Here is an 18,916-nt window from a genome sequence, read left to right on the forward strand (position 1 = left end):
ACGCCGTCGTGGGGAGAGAAATTAAAAGATAAAAAGGCCACTCAGCCTGGAGCTGCGATAAAGCAGCCAACTACAGGAAGCCAGAAACAAAGTGGAAATTCCTAAGAGCATTCAGCCGCCAAAGCCGGGCCAAGGCGGGCGACCAATCACAGACTGCAGCGAGATGGCACCTTTGACCACACAAAGAGGGCAGACCTTCAACTGTCGTCCGGGACTGCGTTTCTGCTAGGAAGGCCACGCAGCAAGTGAGGTCGTAGGAAGCAGCAGCGTGGGGAAGACGCCGCCACGAAGCGAGATTTGCGGCAAGTGCTGGCTCTCGCCGTATATTTGAGCTAATGCGTATCCTAGTCCTGCCATAATTTTTTTTTCTGCCTTCATTTGAGGCGTTGGTCAGCTTAAGTGCGCCGTGACAGAGGATCGCGCGCTTAGATTTTTGTGTCACTCTGCTCCGTCTTACCCAGGGCCAGACATCCGACGTGCCTGCGAACGTGTTTGGAAGGATTCAGGACATGTATTGCAGCAGATATTTGAAAGCGCAAGATCCTGGTGAGAATTTTAAAACTTTGGGGCACTTTTCGCAAATTCAGGCTTTGCAATCAGAGCATTCGACGAAAAGGGAATCTAGAACGCCGTGTCATAAATAAGCAGAGTGGTTCTTTTTCTTTTCTAAGAAAGGAAGAAAAGGGGCTAGTATAAAAAAAAAAATAAAAAGAAAAGACGATAATAGTAGCGTGCGTCCAAGTTAAACTATTGCAAGCATAAGCCGCCTTCGCCTACTTACGATGCAAGGTCTTTATTAGGTCGATAAGAAGACGGAAGCAGATAACACGAGGAGCCTGAAGAAAACAAATAAAGCAACAGCGAAGTAAAAGAAATTCGTTAAACCGGGGCTGGACTGTGCAAGCACGGACGAGGCAGGTGCGCGCCTAAGAGGATCCCAGACAGGCGGTAATTGGAGAGGCACTCACGTTGTGTCCCTTGAGAGCACACCTTCTCCCATCTTCCTTTTCTCTTCGTGAATTCCTTAGGGCACGGCTTCGGTGTCGGGCAAACGCGAAACGGGAAGAGCAAGTTCCAAGAGCGTCGACCCGAGCAAGGTTGAGAATGGGCAATAAAAGGGATGGCGTTTCTGGCTGGTTTACAGGGATCGGACTTTTCTCTTTTCTTTGGTATCACTCCTTCACGTCACTTCGTCTTGTCTTTGTACTGTGTGACGCCAGCGCTGTGGACTGCTAGGAAGTATAGGAAAAGAGACTGCGCGCTATTTCCAACTTCCCGTCAGTGGGTGCGAATGCACCACTGTTGCTGGGTCCAAATGCATCGATCGCACCGAACGCACCGAGCCCAGTATTTGTAAACTAATGGCAGAATACACCAATTCTACATTACATTTGAAAGCACCTGGGAGGACTCGTGGCTATTTAACAATTATCGAATAGTAGCTCTCATAGAGGTCATCACGAAATTCAAGTTTATTCGACCAATTCGAGCATAATTTTCCTTGTGCTGAGGATTTTAAATCATCCGTACGTAATAAATACAAAATATTTAAGCATGAAAATTTATGTAATTTGACTCTGAGAAACTTTTGGATTCAGTGCAATTGCAGAAAAAGTTGCAAGGCCGACATGCACGCAACATTATTAGAATTGACAGCTAGAGACTCGCATTGAAATGCTTCAGAGTGAAAGTTTCGTATGCCTGGCTCGAAAGCTCAACCTTTGTTTTCACTTTAGCACCCTTTACCTGTGCCTGCATGGACAAATAGTAGACTTACATGTCAAAGAGAGATATCGGTTCAAAGTGGGGGTATATCACGCACAGATGCTGTTTCTTTAATCCACCCAAAAAGAGTCAGTAGACAATGTGCGCAAAAACCTCTAGGTGCTTTCCATTTTTCCTCTATAGATAATCATAGAAACGTCATAGCCACAGAACTACCAGATCCCTCGGTAGCCTTTCTGCCGGAATATAGTCAAACAGAATCATGCAAAGTATATGCCTGTGGCATAAATGGGCATATCTGTGCATTGCATTCACGCAGGTATTCGTGTGTGCACAGTTCTGCTCTGATACCTTTCGTTTATTTTAGTAGCTACAGCTGCAAACCCTCCCGTAATTTGATACCGAGAGATTGAATTCCCGTCCTCTTTACACTAAGGCATTTTCTGCACCTAGGCATTCCGCTCCAGGGATAGGGAACGTATGAGCGAAGTTTGTTTTCAAATATTTTCTTTAGGTACGCAGTCATAAGACCAACAGCCTCGGCTTTTTAGTTCAACTTCTCTACAAACAATTATGCTTTGCAGTTTTATGAACTACATTCGAATACTCGCCTTGAAGCTTAGCCGGGCGCTTTATACTTTTCCGCTTGACACCGTACGCAGACTATTCCCTAACTGCAATATGGATTCTGCACACCTAGATTGGTTTTTCGTGCGGATACCCGCAGGCTGCCCCCATCCAAAGAAAAATCGTCTCCTGAGTCGTAATCTTGTCGCTCTACTCCTGGCATCCATGTAAAAACGTGCGTGTGTTTCCTCGTTGAATATTTCACTTACCCTGTAAAGCGTGTACAGTCACACAATTATATATCTCGTAAAAAAACTGCCTTTACATTTAAATTAAACTTCCAAGTACAGATTTTCTGAATAGATCGTTGCAATTCTAATGCAATGTAAAGTAAGAGTAGTAGACTGCCGCAAGGACCCCTACTATAAACGATCAGATGATCTACGATTTTTGCTGTGATTTGCGACCTGACGTTCCCTGGACGAATTTTCCCAGTGAGTTGTTGCTTTTATTTTAACAGAGACGAATCGCAAAACGTTATAGCATTTTTTCATTAGGAGAATAAGCGTTGCTCTTGACTTCTGTAAATGTTAGTTAATGTGGCCTGGACAAAATTCAACACCTTAAGAGTGGCGCAAATGCAAGCAATGACGCAACACAACTTAAGTAACTTCCAGAGAGTGCAACTGCCTAAACGTATTACGAAGAGGCCAAGCACAGCTAGGCTCAAACGCTAAAAGAGCGATTAAGTGGCTCGAGAGAACTCCAAGCTACCTCCATATAACACGGTAGTCGACTGGAGGCTCGAAAAGAGTTTAGCGGGATACAGTGTATGCTGCGAATGAGAACTGGGTAAACGAATGCCATTTCAGGAATGTTTGGAACGAAACAGATCGAGCGAAGGATTGCCTCAGTACAGAGTAAGACTTCTGACGCATTCGTGATAATGGTGATAATGGTGATAATGACGCAGAAAGTTATTATGGTTCCTATGTCTGCTAGTAACAGTTATAGGTACCCGACCTCCACCCGGCGTCTTGCTGTGAGGGGAGGGCTAACGTTTTTGCTGCTAAATCTGCAATTAGTTAACCGTTTCAAAGCTTAAATGAACTTCGGCTGGTATACTTGCAAGGTATGACAATCCGTCTGGTGGAGCTCACAGAATTATAAAGAATGATAAATAATTGTTTCCGCTGCCCTTACTACTGTTTTATACATTTCTGTGCCACCATCAATCCTGTGGATCATGTATGACAACGTTGTGATGGGATAGTCCTGTCTTCACCGATTGTATTCTTTTTCTCACTTTAACACGCGCAATTTTCTTCATAGTTCCCCTTCACTCCTCCTATTATATATGTGCCAGGTGACATGAGCGGTGTTATTCGTTCGTTCATATGCGGTGCTTGTCCTTGGCAGTACGGCAGCCATTCTCGTTTCTTTTCTTAAACGCAGGGAAGCGTCATCGACATCGCTTAAGTATATTTGGCACACTAACACACTGACACACTAACATAAACGCAGAGCAATGGATGGGTCTTTTTTCGAAAAGGTTACGTACAAGGTTCTGCGATCAGCGCCAACTTGCTTAATATTACGATTAACTCTTCTTATGTACCAGGTGAAACAAAGTTCAGCAAATAATGCTATCAATAATGGATGTTGCGCAGCGATCGCAACACGCAAAAAAATATTGCGTGTTTTTACTTTAAACATTTAATGTGTTTGTCCTTTATCATGCAGTTTGGTGATTACTTTCTAAGAGAACATGACCCAGCCTTTCTGTTGGAAAACAATGAGCTATTTTAAAGAAATTAATGGTAATAAACAGGGCGTTTTATGAAATCAAACTAAACTGAACAACATAATTGGTGAATACGCTGACATTTTAAAGGACTTACCGCTCATGTGTCCTGACGATTACAAAACGAAAAGCACCCCATTCTTCCGGACGAATGACACCCCCCCCCCCCCCCCCCCAACGTTTGTGGTACGGCAAAAAAAAAATGTATAAAAAGTCAGGAGATTAACAGCAGTACCTCACATGCAAAATTTATTTGACTAAATTGCGCTCATGAAGATCAATGTAAAAACGGCGAAAACACCACCCTGTAAGAATAAATAGAGAGTTCGCGCACTCTCGACACAACCTGATCTACTTATGGATTGGGAGCGGATCTACAGTGTGTTTAATTGAAGCCCGCCACAAATTCATAAAAATGGGGTGTTGACTTAAAAAGAAGCTTCTTGTGGCCCAGTAATGCAAGTGTTGGCAGACGTCAAAATCAGCCGAATGATGTTCACCAGCGCAGTAAAAAACTAAATTGTAATAGTTAACGTTTTAAATGCTTTACTTTTAACTTGTTAACCATTGCAGATAGGCGCCTGATTGCCATGGGCAATCTACTAGCTGCGTGCTAGCAGCGTGCTAGTAACAGGCATATCAGCTTGTATATTTTTAAAAACGCCATTGCCCTTGCCACTGTGGCTCAACATATTTGGGCCATCTCTCGCGCTATTCGAAAACCCTGCGACTGCGGCGAACGTAAAGCGATGTCCACCAAATCGCGAGAGTCCGTGACGCACATGCTACGTGACGTTCTCTGCCCCACCAGTAGTGCGGTACTGCTGGCTGCTCCCCACTTCGCTGCTCCAACGGGGATGGGGCAGAAAGTGTCACGTGGCACGCACGCCATGGAGTGTCTTGATTTGGTGGACGTAGCTTTACGTTTGCTGGCGTTTTTGGCGTTTTTGTAATGGCGGGGAAAATGGCAAAAATATGTTGAGCCACAGTGGTGGCGGTTATGGCTTTAAGGCGGAAGCCTTTATTGCCTCATCGTTGTAAGGAGGAGTGGTCGACAGATATGTCACGCTTCTCAATAGGTCGAAATGGTCGCGACGTCACAGTGCGCGAATTTCAAACGGGGCCACTTCTACTTAGGCTAGTAAACATGCAGCCAATTGACGGGATGGTATAGTGATGGCCCAAGTAAGTGGGACTGAGTTTAGTTAATTAATTAATTAACCAATTAGCCTAAATACCCTTTCTAGTCAGACAAAAAGATAAATAAACCCGAGTACGATATTGGTCGAGTTGGGGAATCGAGCCAGGATCTCCGAGGTGCGAGACGAGCACTCTAACCACTCCGCCATGCCAGCTGGGTGGTTTGGAATGGACATCGGCGCGTCTAGTGAATACGGCGTCTTCGGTCACTCCCATCTTCCTCCCTTCCCTTCCGTCGAGGTTCAGGTGTTCACCAAGATATGCGAGACAGATACATTTCCTTACCTCAAAAACCAATTTACCGACAAGCAAGATGTAGAGCCGAACGGGCGATGGCGTTCTGTGAACTCCCTGGCAGCGTTGCAAGACGCTGTCGCGTTCCACTCTTACAGGCGAAACTTAATATCTTAACCACTCATCCGTGACACAAGCAATAACACCACGATGAAGGCTTTTACTCACTGCACTTTAGCTGAACAAAGTTCCCCCCTGAATTTTTTTTTAAATTTAAAGGCAGATGTGGCTTTTACTAGCCCCCGGCTACAAGTCACTATTTGCAGTCAGCTGCATATCTGCAATAGTTAAAAAGTTCTCTATTAGCATTTAGTTAATTTGCTAGATACCATGGTCCAGCTGTTTTTCCGCGTCCCCCAACAATGTTATTGCGGCGGCACTAAAAACTTTGTGTTACGTCAAAAGCACTATTTGTAGGAATTAGTGGCGGGCTGCCCTGAAAAACATGCTAGATCCGCTCCCGTTGCTTAAGTAGATCAGGAACGACTTGGGTTGGTGTGTGTCATTCAGAGAGTTGTGTTCAGAGTGCGCGATTTTTTTTATTCTCGCAGTCAGCCTGCGATCTTTTTTTGGAGGCAATTCGCTTCACACTCCTTTATATTGTTCCCCATGTGAGCCATACGTTTGTTTGTTCAGGTATAGCCTAACATTAACACAGCAATCAGGCAGGTTAAAGTGGTTCGTTCTTCCTTATTGGGCTGTTTATATTTAGTGCACACATTTACTTCAGGTGCGGAAATTACTGGCACCCAGAAATTTTAGATCGGTAGCACTAACCTGCATTTCTCTAAAACTATGCTTTCTCATGTGTTCTTTTGTCTCCAGCAGGCCCTGCATTCAACTTTATTTCCGAGCTCCCAACAGCCGCGCACTTTCATCCCTCGGAGTGGTTCATTCAGTGTAACCCATGTTGTGATAGAGTAGAGCTTATCGCTCCGAGGTACTTTGAGCAACCCATGTGGATTAGAGCTCCCTACGCAGCCTTCCACCATATCAACCAGGCCTGCACATCCTGCAATGTCTGCCGGCTTACACTTTCTCGTGTTCTTTTTGTGCGTAGCCCCACAAGCTATCTTTTGTAAAGCAATGCTCGATTCTGTGTCCGTTCCTTTATTTCGGCTCCTTGCTACTGGTTTTCCGCACAAAAAACGCTAAAATATGAACACCCATGAAATCTTTCTTTTTCATCGTCTTTCAGCTATGCGGATAATCTTAGCTCTCTTTTGTTATTTCATAAATAGGTGCACAGAATTCGAAAGACAAATCGACTGACACACAAGTAGTCAGTGGTTCGTCCATCCGGCAAGCACTCCTTCGTATGACATAAGACACTGAGTGGCAAAGGCAAGGACAGACTACTGGTTAACACACAGTGAAGGAGCTATTAAGGGATACGAAACAATTAAGATAAGAGCGGGCGAGGATATGCTCGTTTAACACACAAGCGCGCAGGAAAACACAAAATGGAGAAGGCGGGCCGTGATCTCAAGTGGACTGATAATTATCTCAAGTGGCCGTGGACTCATAATTATCTGCCATCACCGCTGCGCGGCTTGGTAAAGTTGGGGACATGGAAGTCCAGGCATGCTACCATTTAGATACTAGTCGTTTTATTAAAAGATGCTTGTCGTGATGTGTACAAATTACTTACTCAATTACAGACAATAAAAAGCGCATTTGACAGCGACGTGCTTTCAAGCATAGTATCTATCTACTGTGCAATAAATGAGGTTTTTTCTATCTTGCTCTCTTTCGCTGGCGTTTTGAGCAAACCTGTTTCGTTAGTTACACTCGTCTAATAGAACTCATTTCCTGATTTTCCTGAAGGCTGAAGTTCTTCGATTTTTTTTTGATAAGATAAGAATTTATTGAGTACAAATCGGTTACATAAATTTAGTATACAGGCGAGGGTCCCAAAGTCAAGCGACTGTCACGGGACCCCCGGTAGATTAATACTAACTTGATTAAGAAACAAGCAGCATCACAGACAGGTACAATTAGCAGTAAGAACAATGGTATTTTAAATAAGTAACAATTATATAATGAGAATGAAATAGATTAGCAGGGCAAAACAAACAGACAAGCAAAACCAGAATAACAACCTACTATAAATAATATTGAACAAAATACAGCGTTGTGAAAAGACATATAAAGAAACAATTGAGAATACAAGGATACAGTTGTCAAGAAACAAAAAAACAAAGTAGAAATTTCTAGCAAATAATTAAGTACAAGAATTTTCTAAAGGGAATAGAAGCAGTTCACTCCACATTTTGCTGCAAAAGAAAACTTTTTAAATACGATTTAAACATAGACAAAGACATAGGCGATTTTAAACTCGGGGGTAAATTATTCCACAGGGAAATGCATGAGAAATGAGAATGACGTTTTCCATAATTAGTAAAAACTTGGGGAAGCAAAAAATTTTTTTGAGCCGCAAATCTCGTAGGGTTACAATTTTTCAAAAAACATTTGTCGATAAATTCAAAAGAAAGTGCATTGTTCATTAATCTAAAAAACATGATGGCTAGGTTGTAATCAAATAAATTTCTAACGGATAAGATATTATATTGACGAAGCAAAGGGATAGCAGTAACAAGGTATGAACTGCGGGTAATGATGCGAATAGCCTGATTTTGAATGTGCTGGATAGAGTGTAAATGACAGTTGTAAGTGTTCCCCCATACTACAATGCCGTAATTAATGTGAGCGTGAATAAAAGCAAAGTAAAGTGATAAGAGTGCTGATGATGGGAAAAAATGACGAGCCTTTAATAATGCACGAATTCCAAATGCAGTTTTTTTCTTCACATGGTCCAAATGATGATGAAATTTCAGTTGAGAATCGAGTTGAATACCAAGGAAAGTCACGTTGTCGCAAGGGGAAATAGAAGTATGACCAAGCGATAATGAAGGCAAGTGTGCTGTGATTTTTTGTTTTGTTCTAAAAAGCATAAACTTAGTTTTAACGGGGTTTATAATTAGGTGATTATCATGGCACCAGGACATAATGCTAACCAAAGAGGCATTTAATTTGGCAGATAGCGAGATTATACATTTATCACAAGAAGAAATTGTAGTGTCATCCGCGTATAATACACAATGAGTGTTAGTAAGAGCGTCAGGCAGATCATTAATGTAGATTAAAAAGAGCAAAGGGCCAAGAATCGATCCTTGAGGGACACCTATGTTAGTAACCTTAAAATCAGAAAATGCATTAGCCACGAACACCACGTTATGTCTATCTAATAAATAAGTTTTTAAAAAGGCTAGGGCGGGACCAGTTATGCCATAAGCTTCAAGTTTGGTAAATAAAATATTGTGATTAATCGTATCGAAAGCTTTAGTGAAATCTAAAAATACTGAGCCAACAAGTTTACCACTGTCCAGTGATTGTTTAATATAGTCAGTTAGGCAAAGCAATGCAAGATTGGTAGAACTTCCCGACCGAAAACCGAATTGACAATTTTTTAGTAAGTTAAACTTACTTAAGTAATTATTTATTCTTAGGGTAAACAACTTTTCAATAACTTTACTAAGCGATGAGAGTATGGAGATGGGTCGATAATTATTTACAAGCTCTTTGTCACCTTTTTTAAACACTGGAATGATTTTAGCTTTTTTGAGAATATCAGGAAAAATTCCAGTCTTGAAGACCAGGTTGATTATATAGCTGATTACATTAGATAGAAGAGGGGCTGCTAGTTTCAAATGGCGCACACAAATGCCGTCCAAGCCAGGGCTCGTATTTTTTAGTTCAGAAATAGTTCGGTGTACTTCCTCAGGGGTAACTGGAAAGAGATAGAATGAATGCGGTGTACGGGGCATGCTTATCTCTGAAGTTGGGTGTGGGTGATTGTAGGATGATAAAAAGTGATTGCAGAAAGCATTCGCAATATCTTTAGGTTGGTTGTATGATATGCCATTGAAAGTAATTTTAGATATAGGGGCATTCAGAGAACGCCTGTTTAAAAATTCGTTGAATAGTTTCCACTGTTTCTTGGAATCATTTTTGTTTAAGTTGAACGCTCGCTCATAATAACGTTTTTTTGCAAGGCTTAATAGAGAGTTCAAAATGTTGCGGTATTTTCTATAGCGGGCTGCAAGCGCAAGGTTAAACGGCTGTTTTTTAGTTTTTTTATACAGATTATCTTTTTTGCGAATGCTTTCCAGAAGAGCACTAGTCATCCAAGGGTTAAATGTGAATTTGTATTTCTTTTTACATTTGACAGTAGAAGTGCTAGAGGAAACGGCCTGAAGGAAAGACGTGCAAAAGTACTCAAGTGCCAGCACAGGGTCGCGAAGATTGTAAACAACTGACCAATCGGTAGCAGATAGCGATTCAATAAAAGTTGTGTCATTAAATACCGACGTAAAGTACGAACGGTTGGGGCAGGATGCTGTGGAGTTAATGGATACGAAAATAGGAAAATGGTCAGTAATTTCGACGTTTACTACTCCCGAAATGAGGGGAAGCGATAAATTTGAAAGTGCATGGTCGATGAGCGAATGAGTGCCATGAGAGGCAATTCTTGTAGGGGACTCAATTAGGCATTCAAAACCGTAACCAGAAAAACAATCCGTATAAGCTTTATATGTTGAGGAGCTGGTGTCGAGAAGATTGATATTAATGTCTCCCATAATTAATACTTGTTTATTTTCGCTGGATAACTTACGAAGGATTGCATCAAGTGAATCAAGAAAATCGGACTCAGAAGATGAAGGAGATCGATAGATGCAGCCTATGACTAGTTTATTGTTATGATTACCAGGAAATGATGAATCAGTTTCAATCCAGACAGCTTCGCAGTAGGCAGCATTAATTAGTAAGTCATGCCTACGAGTATATGTGACACGAGGTGAAATGAAAATGGCAGAGCCACCATGACTGTTATTAGGGCGATGACAATATTCAGCTTGATAAGAATGAAAACCGTATAAATTGGAGTCATCAACTGCAAGCCAAGTTTCAGATATGCAAATGAAAGAGAACGAGTGATGCAGCGAAGCAATAAAGTTACTAATGCCATCGTTATTTTTGCGGAGGCTCCGCGCATTGAAATGAATCAGCGAAAGTTGATTTTTATCTAGTAAACTTTTCAGCTCAGGAGGAGAGAGCATTGTGACCGGGAAAAATGGGTAGATAGAAGAAGGGCGTCAAGAAAAAGAGAAGAAACTTAGGTGAAGATGCTTAGGTCAGACTCCGAAGATATGCGATAAACCGTGCTGTCGACAGTTTGCCTTGCCCTGATTGTGCAGTGGTCAGTCCACAAAAACTGCCAGCCATGTTCTTTTTTTAGGGCGCGTGCTTTAGAAAACAGCTTCTTCTTTTCAAGGGTTAAATGGTCATTCACATAAACAGGTGATGCTTTGGCTGGGGGAAAACCAATCTGGGTAGTCTGTAGGCGCGCCTTGCGTGCTTTCTTGATGAAGTCAGTTTTCTTATCGCGACATAAGAAGCGAGCGATGATGGCTTTGTCATCGGATTTAGAGGACACGCGGTGGATGGTATCGAGGTCAGAACTAGAAACAGGACAGCCGATGGCATCACCCATTTGCTCCAAAATGGCGTAGCAGTCCTCACCCTTCGTTGAAGGGACGCCTTTTATTTCAATATTGTTCAGCCTGGAGTACTGTTCCAAATCTCCAACTCTTTTCTCCAACAGAGCATTTTGGGCTTTCAGATCTTCGTTGGATGCCGTGAGCTCTTTGTTGGACGCCATGAGCTGTTCCTGTTTCACAATCATTTCATCAAATTTGTCACTCAAAAACTGCACGCTCTCTTTCAAGGAGGAGCATTCGTCGAGACCGATGTTTTGAAATTTAATCTGAATTTTCGACTGGATGTCATCAATCAACGATGCTAGCTTTTTCTCGAACGATTCCTCAAGGGATTCTAGCTTCTTGGCTAGTTCCGCGTTTGTAGGCATTACAGAATGCAAGGCTATCGCCACAGAAACTGCAATGAAAACAAGACCACAGACGAGAGATGCTATTCAGCAGCGGGTACACCAGCAGTTGCGACTCAAAATTTGACGAAATTGTGAAGGAAGAAAACAGACCAACCTGCACGGACAAGCGATGTGTTAAGGGCAGCTCAAGATGCCGCAACTGCCCCGCTGCTGCTGCTAAGTGAAGCCGGGTGCCGATCAGTCGTCCTTTTTTGTACTTCCTCCTGGTGGCGAACAGTGGCCGACGCAGCCGCAGTAGGTGGAAAACCACGCAGCCGCAGCAGGTCCTCAGGCAGATGAAACGCAGATCACACTTGTTGGGGCGTCGGGAGGAAATGGGCTGAAGACAGATGATAAGATCGGGATCGGTCAGGGTAGAATGATACACCTGCACGGACAAGCGATGTGTTAAGGGCAGCTCAAGATGCCGCAACTGCCCCGCTGCTGCTGCTAAGTGAAGCCGGGTGCCGATCAGTCGTCCTTTTTTGTACTTCCTCCTGGTGGCGAACAGTGGCCGACGCAGCCGCAGTAGGTGGAAAACCACGCAGCCGCAGCAGGTCCTCAGGCAGATGAAACGCAGATCACACTTGTTGGGGCGTCGGGAGGAAATGGGCTGAAGACAGATGATAAGATCGGGATCGGGATCGGTCAGGGTAGAATGATACACCTGCACGGACAAGCGATGTGTTAAGGGCAGCTCAAGATGCCGCAACTGCCCCGCTGCTGCTGCTAAGTGAAGCCGGGTGCCGATCAGTCGTCCTTTTTTGTACTTCCTCCTGGTGGCGAACAGTGGCCGACGCAGCCGCAGTAGGTGGAAAACCACGCAGCCGCAGCAGGTCCTCAGGCAGATGAAACGCAGATCACACTTGTTGGGGCGTCGGGAGGAAATGGGCTGAAGACAGATGATAAGATCGGGATCGGGATCGGTCAGGGTAGAATGATACACCTGCACGTATATTTTTTTTTTGTGTAGCAGGACGGCTGCCCTTCGGTAGGAATTTTCTTTTATTACAAAATTTACTCCACCTTCGAAGACTCTCCTAACCATTGGACCAAGCCAATTATCACAAAGGTCTGCTCAGAGCACGGGTTGTGTCTTATGCGGACAACAAGGCACAAAACGCAAGTAATATTTCTTAAACGATGTCTGAGATCAAGAACGTCGTGTGATTATTTTGAATCGCAACATCCAAAACTTCAGTTTTTTATCGTACTGAATTAAAATTTTACTTAGTCTCAAATGGATACAGTGGCGCAGAAGATGCAGACAAAGTAACCTTTTCCTATCTTGGTTGAAGTCAAAGAAGTTCTATTTTGTTCGGTGAATTCGAAGCGTATATTTGGAGCACTTCCGGATCAACTATGACTGCTCCTACGAAGCGATGCACTTTCAAAGGAAGGTCAAAATCGCAAATCAGATTCACAGGTCGCCTGTTTCAGGAGCAGACCGAGAGCACTCCTTGAGACAAAGTAGCTCCGTGGTGCAGTGCGCACTTGTTCACCGACATAGAATAATTGTACTAGAAGTCTGCGCGATATAGTATATACTTTAGTAAGGTCCATTCTCCCTGTCTCTCGTCGTTGTCCGTTATGCAGGAGATGACGCGCGCAAGAGAGCATAGAAGATGCCGCGTACTTTCTCCATGAGCGACGCATGTACCCCCTCAAATTTCCTTGACGGCAGCGTGAGTCTTCCAAATGCATAATGAGGACTTGTGCTTTCAGCTGTATTCAGGAACTCTGTCGTAGAGCGAGTACACCAGTCTGAATCTGCTATGAGAATTCACTATAAATGTATGCGCTTCAAAAGCAACATACCGGACGACAGCGGCACTTTGTAGCAGAGAGTGCTTACCTGGAAAAGGTCGATGGGATGTCATACTTATAATCTCATTCGCTGGTCGCAAACCATCCTTATGGTTTTTGCTTCATGCTTGCTTGTTTGGAATTGTCTTTGAAATTATTAGGCTTGCTTTTTTGTGTGTTATTTCCTTTCCCTTATGACTTATGTACGGTTAGAAGCATACGCAAATCTCCCCCTCTTCTCTCTTGGGAAAAACTAAAATCCAAGCAAGGCTTTATATGTACTCTAATATAGTGCAGTCGAAAAGTTGGACACTTTGTATTCCGAAATGGCAGAGGGTCACAATCATTGCTTGAGCTTTTCTACTTTTTCATTGTATTTTTTTTATTGGAAGACTGGCGAATCATATTAGGAACAGGAAAGAGAATACAGGACGTACGCTGAGTCTCAGTGTTTCTTTTCTAAGTCATGGCGCTCGCCTGATTCACTAGCCTTTCTTTTCCTGGGCTCACCCTGTCTATCCGTTTGAAATAGGCTGAGGACTGCACGCCAAAATATCAGTTTTTGGTGTCTTTCCTGAGAGACTGAGAATCAAAATGATAAGGAAGACCAAATACAATACAAGAAAACTAAATCAGGCAAAGCTTCTACCAGTAGCAGTTCAAAATACAGAGATGAGGATGGCGTCTATGATCCGCAAGCGTTATGCACGGCCAGCAGCTCGTGAGATTCCTTCTATATTCAAACTAGAAACCTCACACATGTTCCCAATAACAACGACCAGTAGGACTCCACGAAAACATCGCTTCTCAAATTGTCACAATGTGTTCTTGAACTATGCCACACAGTGGCTGTAAAATATATAAAACTGCCAATTTTTGACAACGCGCTGGCATGCGAGACACGCTGACACTCCCGTCGAGCTGGACCCATAAGGGTGTCCGTCGCGGCAGTTACAGCTCTTCATCAACAAGCACTGAGCTGGGTGGCTCGCGTGTCTAAAGCTACTCTAAAATGACACCTGCAACTCATGAAAGCTTTGCAGAAACCCGTTCTACGCGCAACTTTTGCCTCTCATAACGTTCATTCTAGAACACAGAGGTGAAAAAAATGGAGTGCCACTCAAGCTATCCCTTAAAGATACGATGCAATAGTGGTTGTGATTAAATGCTTATCCTATATATGAGGAATTGGTCACCCACAATTTTACATTCATGTATCCGTAAGAGCCCTCATGCCACTCCTTGGGTAATGATGTAGCGGTTAAGGAATGCGCCACTGCCCTACGATGACAAGTACTGCCACTGGTGGGTCTTGTGCGACCCACTTCGCTCTTCGCGAGCAACCTTTCGCTATCAACCATTTATCTTACTGCCACCGGCCCGGGGTTACTTTGCTCAAAATTCAATGGGGACGCTGTGATGACCCCTACAAGGTCACGTAACCTAGTTTGCTCCTTCGGGGGTGGCTGCCTGGGCCACCCTACGCCACCCGATTTATCGCGCACAACGCCAACAGCGCTGACCTCGGGTTTTCTGCGTAACAGGGCCTTTAACGCTATTACAATAAAAGAAAACGACGTAACAATGATATTGCACTTAGACCTGCTTTGTTTGAAAGCTTTCCCTTCCCCAGTGCAGAGTAGCATGCCAGATTGTCCTCTTTCCGGCCATGCTCTTTGCCCTTCTAACCGTTAAACTTCTCTCTCTCTGTATATGAGTGAGGTGTTCTTTACTTGACCTTCAGCACTGCAGGATAATACAAAACTTCAGAAACACTTCGTGCAAAATATTTCGCAGAGCAGCTGTTATTCGATCTGTCGTGCTGTATCCGTCGATGTTGGCGTTCATAGACTCATCACGTGAGTGCGGCGCCCACTTCGCCTTGGCAGTTACGATTACGCGAGCATTGTTGACTTGTGCAGAGGCCTCCCAGCCATTACGTTACCCCCGCGCCGTGACGTCAGCATGAATGTACCGGAAAAGGAATGAGAAGAAGTGTCCGCATGAACTACTTCGGGTCTAGAATCACCGCGTGCTCTCGGCTGTTGAAAACCTCTTATTTCCTTGCATCTTCATCGTTCGGCCCGGGTGCATGCATAAGATTATTTACCCGTGATGTAGACACCTTGTAGTACTTCAGCAGTAAAGAGCATCGATCGGGCAACGATGCGGTGTGGCGCCAGCAAGTTCCTGCAGAAGCAAACCTGCGACGTCGTAGGGAAACTTTTCCTTTTAGCTGCGCTGGACAAGCCTGTTATTGGGAAGCATTTACGTATATGACTTTTTATCTTTTATTCAACACACAATTTTAACTTGAGCTACGATATTTACGGGTGTATTATCGATAGTAAGATTTTTAAAAATGCGATCAAGAATTAGGATTGCGGGCTACAAGCGGATTTTGGTGTAGAGTTGGTTTCAGCGCTGCGCCTTGCAACTGAGCGTCTGCAATACCTACCTTCATCGACACTGTAGTTCTGTGAATTTTGAAACCTTGAAGCCAAACTCGGCGGACACGGTATATTTAAAATTTTTAACGGCATTTGCATTAGGTACTGGCTGGAAGAAACAGAAAATGATGATATCTTTTAGAGAGAAGGTAAACCTTTGAACAATGTCGCGACATGTTCTGTTGCAGTCGTGTGACTGAGCAGTGCTAGAAGGATGTCAAGGTAAACGCGCTCTGGCAACAAAGAAGAGTCAGTTTCAAGTTAGTGCCGGCGATTATATGAAGAGCTGGATATCTAAACACGATCTCGGCGTTGTACTGTATTCGAGGGTAATTAACTTCCTGGAATTTTTATCTAGCGGTGCAAGAGAGAGATTGCCATCTTGAGTATTTTTTTTCTTTTGACAGTTTTATTTAGTGTTTGCTTGTCGCATATTTCAAGGTATGCATAAACCCAGCCTCAGGCAGTCTATAACTGGAGTGGGAATGCTCTACCATTTTTTTAAACCTTTGAAGTTTGTCCTAGATGGAGCCAGAAGCAAACTTTTCTTATGTTGATCTTCGTTGTACCATTCCCTTACTTTCGTAGTCGCGGCAGCAGCCACCTACGTAGCGGGCGGAATGCTTTGCACCGACAGATTTGGTTTTTATTTCTTTTTATTGAGCAAAATACATATGGCGCTCAAAGCGACATGACTCACTGGCATAAAAAAATGCACAATATCACTGAAGCACGCACCACTCAGTCAGCGCTGTGTGGATCCTCTGTAGCAATGTCCCTGAATTTGGCTGTAGTTATATATTGTTCACGTTGCTATGAACCGGTATTTTGACATTGGCACCAAAGAATGCGCAGTTAGAAAAGCATAAAACATGTCCTTGCAAATGTTCATTATACGGAATCGTTTTATGAGAGTAATAAAGCGCAAAACAAAAATCACACAAAGAAACGAACTTTTCTTTGTACAAATAACGTTCTCAAAGAGCAGCTTCGGGGGCTTCTTATATTTCAAACATTATAACATAGCTCGTTCTTGCTGCTTTCACGTGTACTACATTTCTCGTAACCTTTAGGGTTGGGTTTTCCAGTACATTATCTGAAATACATTTTTGAGTGACTTGGTTTGTCACTTTATTTGCAGCTAATTTCTGCGTTGGCCCCAGCATTTGCTATACCCCGTTGCATTTCACCTCTGCGTCCGCTGAATAAAAAAAAGTACATCGACCTTTTCTTTCGGTGTCTCAGCCATTTTACGAAAGGCAAAAAAAAAAAATGAGAAGAGGAGAGAGAGGGGGCTCAACCACCCGTGCGCTACCTTTGTGCTGTGAAGACTCTTGTCTTATTTTCACCTTTATACCGTGAACTTTATGAGTGGAAATATTTATTTAATCCGCTTTAGCTCTTGCATTCGCTACAGAGAACCCTCCCTAGAAAATTTTGGGTGTTGTTGCCCCGTACTGAAAACTACAATTTTAGTCAGTCGTAAAGCAAATTTCCGGTTTCGATTACCTTTTCTTTCCTCTATTTTAAGCATATCAAACGAATCAACCTATTAAAAATAATTATATCTGAGCTTACCGCCTTAGCGCATTAAATTCAGCGATAGCTGACTGCCATTAGTGGGCGAGAGGTCTATAGCGGCAGCCCTAGCCACAACTCCTAGCACATTTGCGCCGCACGTCACCGCGCCAGGCGTCCTGCGTGTCAGTAAGAACCGGTCTGCGCATGCGCGCGGCGCCCGACGCGAGAAGAGCGGGCCCCGACGCTCCGATCTATTCTTGTCAGATGTTTGATGCGCGCCGCGCGCGCGTCACAAGAGCACAAAGTGAACGAGTGTCGATGGCGCTGCGCGTTTAGCAAATTTCGTGTATCTCAGTACAGGATCACAGTGAAAAGGCGTTCTTAATTATTTGTACATCAAATACATTCCGCGCGTTTTAAAATCAATTTATTACGCTAATTACTACCTCTCACCACTCTTGGCAGTCGAACTGTTTCTATCAACATCACCATAGCGTGTGAGTCTACGCGTACACAGACGCGAGCAAGCACCTGGATCATGGAGATGCGTACATCTCTCGACGCTCGACGCCGCGCGACGCTCAACGCGCCAGCGCGTGGCTCGACGCCCCGGGAGTGTGACTGGAGTCAGGCCTTTCTACGGCTGCGATTGTACCCCCTAAATTTCTTCTCTAAATGGCTTGCTCAAACTTTCGCTGTAGAAGATTATCAGTGAAAAACATGCAAAATTGAAAAATCCAATGTTTTCACAAATTAGAGCTGTTGATAAACCCCCGCAGCTGCTCTTTCAGATCAAAGAAGGGTACCATTAGCCTTAATTCTTGAGCAGGTGTGCTGCCGAAACAGCGCTAACCTTTAAGCTTCCGTGGCAGTGTTCAGACAAAAGATGTCAGAGTTCGTCGAACAACAATGTGTGTGTTACAGTACTAGAAGAATGCAAGGAGCATATGCACACCTTCCAGCCTGGGAATAGTCTAGGCACGTCATGGCTACATCTTCGCCCAAGGCGCATTTCTACAATTGTTCTTGGACAGAAACGTCCCCCTTTGATTTTCTGCAGCTGGATGCCACTACATCTGTAAAAAATAAATGCCTTGCAATTCAAAAAGACACTGAAGCACGATTGAGAGGCACAGGCATGTCTCGTCCTCAGCAGGCAAGCCTCGTTGTCTTCACCGTTGCCTTGAACACACGTAAAGATCCAGGCACTCCACATGCACAGCAAGCTTGTTCAGGAATGTTCGGCTTGAAGAGCACTCTTGTTTCGCAGTGCTGATGCTTCACCTTCCACAAATGAGAGGATGCGCTTTTAGAGCCTGGAAGGGGAAAATGTGCAGTTTGCGTTTTCCTGAAGGTCTAAAGACAATCTACAATATTAGAAGACGTTTATCATGGCTGCGTGGAATATCGTGCAGTAGCACCAGCTACGGTACGCACTTACAGCCCTTATGTGCTAAAGATAATTGATATAAGGGCTTGAATGCCTTCTGCCTAAAGGTCTTTACTCAAAAGGCATGAAAACCTTCCGCCTAAAGGCCTTTACCATAAGACCTTTACTCTAAATGCATTTAACCTGAAGGCATTTGATGTAAGGGCCTT

At 43.7% G+C, this 18,916-nt stretch overlaps 1 protein-coding gene across 1 annotated transcript in view; it reads right to left on the minus strand.

Annotated features, from left to right (window-relative positions):
- Positions 1-18,224: 18,224 nt before the first annotated feature.
- LOC149370777 (cell adhesion molecule Dscam1-like) overlaps positions 18,225-18,916 on the minus strand; it is a 202,083-nt gene continuing 201,391 nt past the window's right edge. The window contains exon 29 of the mRNA XM_089578576.1: positions 18,225-18,633. The gene's annotated coding sequence lies outside the window, so the exon portion shown is untranslated. The remainder of the gene's footprint in view (positions 18,634-18,916) is intronic.

Source organism: Amblyomma mixtum, chromosome 1, assembly GCF_055824585.1.
Source record: "Amblyomma mixtum isolate Tamu chromosome 1, ASM5582458v1, whole genome shotgun sequence".
Taxonomy (NCBI): domain Eukaryota; kingdom Metazoa; phylum Arthropoda; class Arachnida; order Ixodida; family Ixodidae; genus Amblyomma; species Amblyomma mixtum.